The following is a 12898-nucleotide window of genomic DNA, read 5'->3' as shown; positions in this document are numbered from 1 at the left end:
AGGCTTCTCCCCACGGCGGCTTTTCCTGTTGACCAAATGCGCTGTGGGCGAGCAGGCTGCATTTGCTACACATGGGCTCAGCCGTCGAGTGGCTTGTGCGCTGCGGCGCGCATGCTCAGTGGTTACGGCGTGCAGGCCTAGCTGCTCCTCCGCGTGGGATCTTCCCAGATCTGGGACTGAACCCCTGACCCCTGGATTGCAAGGCAGACTCTTCTTAACCCCTGGTTCACCAGGGAAGCCCCAGGACGTATTTTTAGTTGGAATAGTACAATGACTGGGATTTGCTTCCAGACAATTTCACTGCAGAGGGGCGTGTGCAAGTACACATGAAACTGGATTGGCCGTTTCGGGTTGGGGAACGTGAAGATGCATTGTATTACTCTCCCTGCTTTTGTGTTATCTGTGAACATTTCCATGACAAAACGTTTTTTTCTAAATGGGAAAGAGTAATGAACACTTTGAGCTAATTGATGAAACTGAATGCTTATGATTTCTACCTGTGTTTTTTTTATTAGTTTCTTCTTGCTCTCCTAACAAATTATCACAAGCTGGGTTGCAACAACAGAAATCTCTTCTCACATTTCTGGAGTCCAGAAGTCTGAAATCCCGCAGGGCTGAATCCAGCGCCTCTAGTGGAGAATCTATCCTTTGTCCTGCTTCTGGCAGCTGGTAGCCTTGCTGCCCTGGTGGCTCAGGTGGCAAAGAATCCACCTGCAATGCAGGAGACCTGGGTTTGATCCCTGGGTTGGGAAGATCCCTTGGAGAAGGAAATGGCAACGCACTCCAGTATTCTTGCCCGGAGAATCCCAAGGACAGACGGGCCTGGTGGGCTACAGTCCACGAGGTCGCAAAGAGTCGGACAGGACCGGGTGACTGACGCGCACGGCTGTGCTCACCTGGTAGCTGCATCACACAGGTGTCTGCTGGCACTTCGTACTGTCTTCCCTTCCGACTGTCATCTCCCTCTGTGTGTAATTCGCTCAGTCGTGTCCGACTATCTGCGACTCCAGAGACTACAGCCCACCAGGCTCCTCTGTCCATGGAATTCTCTCTGCCTCACTCTTGAAAGGACAATTGTCGTTGGATTTAGGGCCCACCCAGATAACCTTCGATGATCACATCTCAAGATCCTTAATTTAATTACGTTGGCAGACACCCTTTTCCCAAACAAGGTAGCATTCACAAATTGCTAGCATTGGGACATGAGCCTATCTTTTTAGGAGTCACCACTTGACCCACTGTGGTGACATACTTCAATACAAACATTTGAAAACTAATAACCGAAAACAGCGATTTAGTCTTTCTGAATTTGATATTCAAGAATAACTGTCAGTTATTCCTAATTTCAAATGTATGAGACACCCTTGATTTCTTCCCTCTACCTTACCACACTGGTAAGTCTTGTCATTTCTACTTCCAAAATGTAAATCAAATCTATTTGTTTCCAACCTACAACTCTCAATGACTTAATCTCATCTATTCTACAGCAGACTCCTTTCTGGTCTTCAAAGTTTCTAATCTTGACTCATTTCATTTCATTCTTTACAGAGAAACCAGAGTAATTACAACAAAAGAAAACAAAAACTTCAGAAATCTAATCATTGTCCCTTGTTTGCTCTGTCTCTGAAAGATGGTCCATTGCTTTCAGGGTAAAACCCAAAGTCTTCACCGAGGCTTCAAAGCTGGGAGTAATTCAGACCCAATTTGTCTACACTTGCCTGGGGCCATTCACTCTCTTGCACACACACACACACACACACACACACACAAAGAATCAGTAACTCATTTTGAATACAGATACATTATAAAAGGCTGAGCACTGAAGAATTAATGCCTTCAAATTGTGGTGCTGGAGAAGACTCTTGAGAGTCCCTTGGACTGCAAAGAGACAAAACCAGTCCATCCTAAAGGAAATCAATCCTGAATATTCATTGGAAGGACTGATGTTGAAGCTGAAGCTCCAATGCTTTGGCCACCTGATGTGAAAACTGGCTCATTGGAAAAACCTCTGATACTGGGAAAGATTGAGGGTGGGAGGAGAAGGGGACGACAGAGGATGAGATGGTTGGATGGCGTCTGGGACTCAATGGATATGAGTTTGAGCAAGCTCCGGGACATAGTGAAGGACAAGTCTGGCATGCTGCAGTCCGTGAGGTTAGTTACAAAGAGTCAGACACAACTGAGTGACTGAACAACAACATTAGAAAGCATGTAAACAACATGTAGACACTGTCTCCCTGTCTTCCCAACTACCTTATTGTATTGTATTATGACATCTTGGTTTGTGTCCTTTTAGAAAAAAGAGGACACAAACCAGCATGTCATCATTCAATATATGCTTCTGTTGTTGTTCAGTCGCTCAGTCGTGTCCGACTCTTTGAGAGCCATGGACTGCTGCACTCCAGGCTGCCCTGTCCTTCACCATCTCCTGGAGCTTGCTCAGACTCATGTCCATTGCACTGGTGATGCCATCCAACCATCTCACCCACCATCCTCTTCTCCTCCTGCCCTCAATCTTTCCCAGCCTCAGGGTCTTTTCCAATGAGTTGGCTCTTCACATCAGGTGGCCAAAGCATTGGAGCTTCAGCTTCAGCATCAGTCTTTTCAATGAATATTCAGGATTGATTTCCTTTAGGATTGACTGGTTTGACCTCCTTGTGTCCAAGGGACTCTCAGAAGTCTTCTCCAACACCACAGTTCAAAAGCATAACTTCTTTGGCGCTCAGCCTTCTTTGTGGTCCAACTCTCACATCCGTACATGACTACTGGAAAAACCATAGCTTTGACTATGTGGACTTTTGTTGGCAAGATAATGTCTCAGCTTTTTAATATGCTGCCTAGGATGGTCATAGCTTTTCTTCAAGGAGCAAGCGGTTTTTAATTTCATGGCTGCAGTCACCATCTGCAGTGATTTTGGAGCCCCCCAAAATAAAGGCTCTCACTGTTTCCATTGTTTTCCCATCTGTTTAACATAAAGTGATGGGACTGGATGCCGTGCTTATATATGCACAAACCAGTATATGCTTATATAACTTGGTAACCTGCTTTTCCTAGTGAACAATGAATTGAGAATCTGTTTTCATGTTATTAAATATACAGCTTCGTAATTATTTTTTAGGCTTTTGATCCATATTTCCAAATCACCCTATCAAAGACTTGTACCAGTTTACCAATACATGAATGTGCTCATTTCCCTAGATCCTTCGAAATCCTTTTAATCTCTGCCAACCTAGGGATGGAAAACAGCATACCACTGTTGTTTCAGTTTACATTTCTTGGATGGTAGTGAAGTTGAGATTTTTTGCTTCTGATACTCCTTACCTGCAGTTCTTCATAATTGTGCAGTTCAAAGTGTTTGCTTATATTTTAAACAGAAAAGGCAAATTTTCTAAGGAAGAGTTGCGTCAGTCTCTCAGCATGCAGTGTAGCAGCTTTATTGCCATGCCGCGGTTAAAGTTCTATCAACGCCTTGATAAAAATGTTCATTCTTTTGTATCATCTGAGAACAGAGCCTGGACTTTATAGCTCTCAGCAGAGGAGTCTTTGTTTTCCTCTTGTAAGATATGAGTCATAGAAAATCACCCATGATCAGTTTTAAAGCTTGTTGCTTGTATTTTCTGAAATACATATGGAGAAATAAAGAGGAAAATTTAAATTTAGTATCTAAGTTTCAGACTGTGGTCTAGCAATTTACACTTTCCGTTGTCTGGGGTTTTGATCACCCTTAGGTTTCAGATTGGAGTTCAAATAACTTTATGCATCAGAATATCCAGTAATTATTTTTCCTATTACGTTAATTTTAGAGAGAAAGTCAGAGGAAAGCATAGGGAAATAGTATCTGACATTGACACCCATTCTCTACATTATTTTTTTTTCTACATTATTTTTGGACAGGCTCTTTGCTGTTGCCTCTTTGAAAAAAGTACGAACACATTATTTCAAGGTACCTTGTCTGATATGACCCTCTAAATATTCAAATGCACCACAAGCTTGCTTATGTGGTGATGCCAGCATTACAGCTTCCCTGATGGCTCAGTGGTAAAGAATCCACCTGCAGTGCAGGAGCTACAAGAGATGCGGGTTTGATCCCTGGGTCTGGAAGATCCCTGGAGGAGGGCGTGGCAACCCACTGCAGTATTCTTGCCTGGAGAATCCCATGGACAGAGGAGCCTGGTGGGCTACAGTCCATGGGGTCAAAGAGAGTTGGACATGACTGAAGTGACTTAGCATGTACGCACACACCAGGCGTTACAGCAACAGTACTTTTGACTGTCCAAGGTCCTGAAATCTCACACGTTTTTATTCTACAATCTTATTTATTATTTTGAACCCCAAGTGACCACACATCATTTCTTACTTGTTATGTCCTCTTTGAGCAGGCTCCAGGAGATGGTGAAGGACAGGGAAGCCTGGTGTGCTGGAGTCCATGGGGTCACAAAAAGTCGGACACAACTGAGCGACTGAAAAACAACAACATATCCTCTCTCACATATGTTTAAAGTTAGTGCATTTGAATGTGGGTCAATGGACTGAACAGAGCATTTTTATAGGTGATAGAGTGCCATATGTTTTAAAAGCCACTCTTCTAAAAATAGACAAATCATCAAAGCAAACCAATATGCTTATGGTTGTGACAGTGAGACCAAGTAACTTCTAGACAAACTCGAAAGCATAAACCAGGGACTTCCCTGGCAATCCAATTGTTAAGACTCTGTGTTTCCACTGAAGGGGGCATAGGTTCGATTCCTGATCAGGGAACCAAGATCCTGCATGCTGTGTGGCATGGCTAAAAATAAACAAAGTCCAAAAATCCCGCCCAGAAACCCATCAACCAACATGATCCAAACCATAGTGACTCTTTGTGATCGTTTGGACCGTAACATACCAGGTCCTCATACCAGTCCATGGGATTCTGCAGGCAAGGATACTGGAGTGAGCTGCCACACCCTCCTCCAGAGGATCTTCTCAGCCCAGGAGTTGAACCTGTGTCTCCTGCATTGGCAGGCAGGTTCTTTACCTGCTGAACCATCAGTCAATCCCTTAGAGACCTAATTGCAAATGGAAATTCTAAAGACAGAGGTGATCAGATCAGATGATCAGGATTATGAATATAATATGTATATAGAATATATATAGTATATAAAAATATATAATATAATATATTAATATATAGTGTATAAAATATAATATATTAATATATAATAACATATAATATATATATATAGTATGACAAAAAGCATTAAAAGGATCAGAAATGCTATACTTCTCTCAAAAATCTTTAAGATACAAGAGACACATGGAAATAATGTTTTAATGGCAAATATGAAGGGCTAGTCTACAGGATGTGCCATTTCATGGGAAGGAATGGTGATAACTGGAAAGACACTCAGTTTGCATTTTTTTTGTCTTTTTTAATCTAATCTTTACCAAAAACAAAGGTCAGCTGTGATCAGATATGTGGCTCATATACATCTGTGATGGGAGGAGGAAAGTCAAGCCAGACCAAGAGGGGAAGCATCAGTATTTATTGAATGACTGAGTACTCTAGGTAGCTTAATGAAATAGGCTCAGTGTAGGGAGAAAAAGGAGTTGAGATGGTTCCCTCCTCTGTTAAAGAGATGGCGCGTACATATAGAAAGAAAGCTCAGAGTTCAACACTTTCACTGGACAACAGAAGCGCAGAAAGGCTAAGTGACTTGCTCAAGGTCATCCCGTTTACCAGCGATAGAGCTGGGAGCAGACATCAGCGGTCTGTTCTCTGTCTCGATGGCCTCTCCACTCTGTGACTGCTGTCTCAGACAGAAAACAGCGTTTATGTAAAGGAGCATGTGCTAGAGTTAGACACAGAAAACTAGAGAAATTGGGCAATAAATAAATGAAAGGATGATAAAGTGAATGGTATGGGGAGGAGCTGTGAGTCAAGAGACACACGCCTGGTTTGATAAAAGTTTTAAGAAGAAAAGACCAAGAGGCATGAAGAAGACAGAGGTGATGGTACCTCCAAAGTTACCTGTACGAAGGAAGCCCTGCAAACCACATGGAAGCCTCTGGGGGCCAAGCAAAGAGAGGGTTTGCTGAAGGTGTTCAGCAAATAAAGGACAAGGGTCTCACAAGTGCTTGATAAATCAGAAAGCTTCTGAAATGAGGCGCTTTGGATAACCGACATTTCTGATACGTAACCTTGTGTTTGTTTTCCCACGGTGCCCAGCTCCCCTGGCTGAAGTGTTTCTCCGATCTGTTGGTCCATTTTATCGGCCCCTTGAGGCCCGCTCAGGGTGTTTCTGTTCCTGTTCTGAGTCTGTCATGGACTTCACCTTACCTCTCAGGACCTGATCACCATATCTGTAAAACAAAGGGTTCCAGGAATCAAAGACTCCCAGACTTTGCATGAAAGAATCACCAGGGGCTCTTACTAAAGAAAGAAATCCCACAGCCTTAGGCCTACTGAAACAGGACCTCAAGAAGCAGCAGTTGGTCCATGGAATCTGCTTCACGTCATCTGGAAAGTTGGGAGGCTTTCACCATGTGATTTCTATAAAATCCCTTCTACTACTGATTACATTCTACAATTCAGCTTTCTCATGGGAATAAAATTTCTAAAGCAACTGCATCTCTGTTTGATGGACTGGAATCACTGCAAATATCATATACATGACAAGGATCTGTATGTAGCTTTCCACGGAAAAAGAGCGGAAGAATGGATAAATGCACTGATTCCAGGTTACTCTCTTGAATGTAAAATTTAATAGATGAGCTCTCTGATGTCAGCTTTTAAAATTCTATTTGCCAGAAAAATAGTCAATGTGTCTGTATTACAAATAAAAGTCCTGGCACCAAAGAGGAAAATAATAGATGATGCTGTCTTCTAAGGAGAGAGGAGAGTAGAGGAAAACAAAACATCACTGGAAACGTATGAACTTCATACCATCTCAGGAGCTTTCCCAGTAAAAGAATAAGTCACCCAGCTGGTCAGAGGTAGAGCGTGGATTTTTCTCCCTAATATTTTAGAATTAAATTTATTATTTCCATCACTCCTGGCTCAAAAGCAGTGGAGGCATCCCTATAATATTGTTTTATTGATTTCAAAAAAGAACCTGGTCATGATGTTGCAAAGCCATGATATTTTGGTCTTCCTCTGAGAAAAATAAGGGAAACAAGAGAAGCAGGAAATGTTCAATGACAAACATAATAATACATTTTCTCCTACAGAGCAAATCTAAAATTAATTTTAATTCGTGCATGACAAAGTGCTTAAAAATTTCCTCCAGGCTGATCTGGAGTCAATGGAACCCCTCACTGACTCCCGCTCATTTATCCATCTACGTATCTTACATAAAGAGCAGGAGCATGCAGTTGTCTGGTTTGTGCACGGCACATGGGCACTGGGCGGATGGGTGAGTGGGGACTGAAACCCATTCCAAGTTCTGGACATACTGCTGGGCTTCCTGGTGTTGGTATGTCCTCCCCAGCCTCCACCCTCTACCCCTAAGGAGTGGCTTCTGGCGTGAACAAAGGCACTGTCTGCAAATCAAGCCTGTGACACGGTGCTTTTTCCACTGGAGGGAATAACTTTCCTTTAGTTGCCGTATCACTGCAGACGGTGACTGCAGCCATGAAATTCAAAGATGCTTGCTCCTTGGAAGAAGAGCTATGACCAACCTAGACAGTATATTGAAAAGCAGAGACATTACTTTGCCAGCAAATGTCCGTCTAGTCAAGGCTATGATTTTTCCAGTGGTCATGTATGGATGTGAGATGTGGACCATAAACAAGACTGAGTGCCAAAAAATTTGATGCTTTTCAACTGTGGTGTTGGAGAAGACTCTTGAGAGTCCCTTGGACTGCAAGGAGATCCAACCAGTCCATCCTAAAGGAAATCAATCATGAATAATCATTGGAAGGACTGATGTTGAAGCTGAAGCTCCAATACTTTGGCCACCTGATGCGAAGAACTGACTCATTTGAAAAGACCCTGATGCTGGGAAAGATTGAAGGCAGGAGGAGAAGGAGACGACAGAGGATGAGATGGTTGGATGGCATCACTGACTCAATGGACATGAGTTCCAACTCTGGGAGATGGTGAAGGACAGGGAAGGCTGGTGTGCTACAGTCCGTGGGGTCACAAAGAGTCAGACACAACTGAGCAACTGAACAACAACAATAACAACAAGTTGCCATATAGGCTAGAAAGGGGCCTTGTTTGTATAGGCTGGTCACCATATAGGATAGACGTGTCCACCTAGACTCTCAGTGACTTTTTAATACACTGGAAGTGAAAGTGAAGTCACTCAGTTGTGTCCCACTCTTTTCAACCCCATGGACTGTGGCTTATGAGGCTCCTTCCTCCATGGAATTTTCCAGGCAAGAGTACTGGAGTGGGTTGCCATTTCCTTCTCCAGGGTATCTTCCCCATCCAGGGATCGAACCCCAGTCTCTCGCATTGTGGGCAGATTCTTTACTGTCTGAGCCACCGGGTAAGCCCTAGCAAATGAAATATTTCACTGGTCCAGGATATTGCTGGGAGCAGGTTTAACCTGGTAAGTTCTGACAAGCCAAGACTTTACTGTGGGATGATTAATGGTGCTCAGTCCTCAGTCACTCAGTCGTGTTCAACTTTTTGTAATCCCATGGACTGTAGCCCGCCGGCCTCCTCTGTTCATGGAATTTCCCAGGCAAGAATACTGGAGCACGTTGCTATTTCCTACTCCAGGGGATCTTCCTGATTCAGAAATTGAACCCACATCTCTTGTGTCTCCTGCATTGGCAGGTGGATTCTTTACCACTGAGCCACCTGGGAAGCCTGGTATGATGAATAATGCAGTAATAATTGATGCAGGTTTTCTAAAAATGCTTAATTCTTTCTAACTAAAGGTTATGATCACTCACAGCATTTTGAAACCTGGTTATACAGCTCTCTGGACCCCCTTACTGAAAACGAACACCCCATATTTGGAGAGAAATGAAAAAGAATACTCTTCCATAAAAGATACAATAAGACTCCTAGAAATAGTTGTCAGCTTAACTTTGATTCCTGATGAAGAGAGTGGTGTAGATCATTAAGTATTTCACAGATCCGAGTGGGTCCATATTTTAATGTGTATCAGTAATGTTAGAGGGCTATTTTAAATAGCATATTATCAGAATCTAAATATAGGAGTACTGCATAAACTGGAAAGAGATCCTCTTTCTATAATCAGCATTATTAATCGACCACTGAAAGAGGAGAATGGCCCAGCAACATCATGTGGTCATGCAGAACTGGGTAAGACCTAGCAAAGTCAAGGTAATACCAACAAGACTGCTTATCTGGCTGAATTCTTCAACATGGCCATGTACCTGCTGTGATTGGATGTGATTTCAGAGTCAAAACAAAGGCTTTCCCACTTCCTTCCCTGCTCACTGGCTTCCCTGGTGGCTCAGACAGTGAAGAATCTCCCTGCAATGCAGGAGACCCGGGTTCAATCCTTGGGTTGGGAAGATCCCCTGGAGAAGGAAATGGCAACCCACTCCAGGATTCTTGCCTGGAGAATTCCATGGACAGAGGAGCCTGGTGGGCTACAGCCCATGGGGTCGCAAAGAGTTGGACATGACTGAGTAACTACTGCTTTCACTTTTCTTGCTCACCTCTTCCCCAACAGTTTATTTGATGATGCTAATGGTCTAAGATTCACATTCACTCAGTTCAGTTCAGTAGCTCAGTTGTGTCCGACTCTTTGCGAGCCCATGGACTGCAGCACACCAGGCCTCCCTGTCCACCACCAACTCCCGGAGTTCACTCAAACTCATGCCCATTGAGTCGGTGATGCCATCCAACTATCTCATCCTCTGTCATCCCCTTCTGCTCCTGCCCTCAATCTTTCCCAGCATCAGGGTCTTTTCCAATGAGTCAGCTCTTTGCATCAGGTGGCCAAAGTATTGGAGTTTCAGCTTCAACATCAGTCCTTCCAATAAATATTCAGGACTGATTTCTTTTAGGATGGACTGGTTGGATCTCCTTGCAGTCCAAGGGACTCTCAAGAGTCTTCTCCAACACCACAGTTCAAAAGCATCAATTCTTTGGTGCTCAGCTTTCTTTATAGTCCAACTCTCACATCCCTACATGACTACTGGAAAAACCATACCCTTGAATAGATGGGCCTTTGTTGGCAAAGTAATGTCTCTGCTTTTTAATATGCTGCCTAGGTTGGTCAGAGCTTTTCTTCCAAGGAGCAAGCGTCTTTTTATTTCTTGGCTGAAGTCACCATCACTGTTGAAATGCAAATACTTCTGGGGTGGAAAGAACATCCACTAGTTCTTTCAGAGAGCACGCTTTGGTAGGATGAAGAATGTAAGAGACCCAGAAGGTGGGTAGATGCCAAAGAGATGGGAAAATGTAGAGACAGTTTCAGCTGCAATTTCAAGTAGAATTGACTCTACTCCAGAGATCAAAATAACTTTATGTAATTAGGTCCGCATAAGGAATGGTACTTTGACTTAGAGACGAGTGGAGGCCTGGTTCAATTTCTACCATCTCTAACGAGGCACGTTTACTTGGACAAGCCACTAACCTTTCCAAGCTCCAACTTCCTCCTTGACAAATATTTAAGCGCCTAATACATGTCAGGCATTGTTTTAAATGAAATCATGATGATAATAGTAACCATTTTCTAGGATTGTTATGAGAAATAAATGGAGTGATCTTTAAAAGTGCTTGCTATGTGCCTGGCATAGAGTAAGAAAAACTTTATGGATCCAGTAATCGTAATAATGATCCCTTACATCTGTGAATTCTTGCATGTTTCACAAAGGACTATTATTATCTATTTTCCCCTTCAGCCACCCTGTAGGTGGAACTACGTTTAGTGTGGGGCATTTAGTGTCCCATTTTACAGATGAAGAAACTCAGTGAAACTTGGCACAGTTCACTTGCTTGGTTGTGCTTCCTACTGAAGAAGATTGGTGTCGGTTGGCCAAATATTTTATATTAATACTTATTACTTATCCCTCTTCTATAGATGGAGAAACTCAGTAAGGCTTAGCGAGATTTTTATTTTCTTTTCTGACACTTGAGGTAAGAAAAATGTTTTTAAGAAAAGTACAAGTTGGTCAAATGTTGAACATCTTGGTAAAGGGTTAGTAAAAAGAATCACTTGACATGTTGACAAGGTCGTTGCACAATTTAATCTCTAATAGATGAAAGTTATTGTAAGGGTCTTGTTGATCTTCACTTAAGTACTGGAAAACTTAGGAAGGAAGAGATTTAGATTGGAAGTGAGAAAAGATTTAACTTCACCAAAGTTCGCAAATTTGGGCGAAGCCTATCAATACATAATTTGGAATCTCTATCACTAGCTATATTTATAAATCTTGTTGATTAGTCACTCAGTCGTGTCCGATTCTTTGCAACTCTGTGGACTGCAGCATGCCAGGCTCCCCGGTCCTTTATGCTGTCCTCGAGTTTGCTCAAACTCATGTTCACTGAGTCAATGCTGCTGTCAAACCATCTCATCTTCTGCCCCTGCCTTCTCCTTTTGCTTTCATTCTTTCCCAGCATCAGGGTCTTCACCAATGAGTGGCCAAAGTATTGGAACTTCAGCTTCAGCATCAGTTCTTCCAGTGAATATTCAGGGTTGATCTCCTTTAGGATGGACTGGTTGGCTCTCCTTGCAGTCCAGGGGACTCTCAGGAGTTTTCTCCAACACCACCATTTGAAAGCATCAATTCTTTGGCGCTCAGCCTTCTTTGTTCCATTTCTCACGTCCGTACATTGACTACTGGAAAAACCATAGCTTTGACTATATGGACCTGGTCTATAGAAATCTTGGATGGTCATATAAATTGGAGTCTTATTCAGAGGTGGAAAGGTGAACTAGGCAGTATCTTGAAATGACCTCTTCCGAATCTGGTTCTATGATTCAGCAAACATTTAGAGAACTTAGTGGTGAGAGAGGAAAATTCTAACATTACATTTGTTCCAATCATTTTCAACCAATCAGATACTTGTTTTAAAAGCACCAAAAATGAAATGAACATATATCAAACATTCCCAGTGGACTCTGAGTCGATGTCCCATTCTCTACTGAGGAAAACTTTTTCCATTAGTCAGACTATCCCAAGTCTTTCACTGGCTGCTTGGTAGAAGCACCTGTCAGTATTTGGAGACAATAGATCCTCCTGAAGGATTTTCAACTTTTTGTCAAGCTTAAAGTCTCTGGGAATGACTTGCCCATAAATAAACAGGTCATTGAGAGTATGCATGCCTTCCACATGCCTTCAAATTTTGGTTCACATTAAAACCTTCCTAGAATGACATGAAAATTATTCACTATGGTGTGTAACCTTGCTGAGTTCTTGTTTTTAAATTCAGAAAAGTACCATATGTGCTTGTCAACTGGTGTGGATGAGTGAAAATGCTCGTTTATCCTTGAAACATGGCCAATTTGGGGATAAGAAACAGAAATAACTTCTTTGACTAAGCCAGGGCTAAGTCTAGGAGAGAAACTTGAGTGATCGAGGATGCAACTGCCTTCTGTTCCATAGATATTGGTGGAGACACTGAATGCAACTAGAAGGTGTTGAGCTATTTTAATGACCTGCTGTGGTCAGGAAATTTTTTGTTCTCCCCTTGACTCAACTTATCTTTAGCTGCATCATGACTTTAAACATTGCCAGAAAACAAATGAATTTGTTCTTTTGAAAAAAGATCAATGCCATAAAATATGATGGAGGGAATTTTCTAGACTAAAGTATAATAAATAGCAATAATAACCAAATGAAATCTTTGATTGGATTCTGGTTTTCATTGAACAACTGTAACTTTTCTGTGTGTCTGAAAAATTTCAAAATAAGAATTTGAGGGGAAAAACCAAAAAAAAAATCCAGCTTCGTCTCTTTAAAAATTTACCTGGGATTATGTTTT

The sequence above is a fragment of the Giraffa tippelskirchi genome, chromosome 7 (assembly GCF_054371585.1).
Source record: "Giraffa tippelskirchi isolate mGirTip1 chromosome 7, T2T-mGirTip1v1.2.pri, whole genome shotgun sequence".
NCBI classification, from domain to species: domain Eukaryota; kingdom Metazoa; phylum Chordata; class Mammalia; order Artiodactyla; family Giraffidae; genus Giraffa; species Giraffa tippelskirchi.
The sequence above is the reverse complement of the archived record's forward strand: the minus strand, read 5'-3'. Positions refer to the sequence as shown.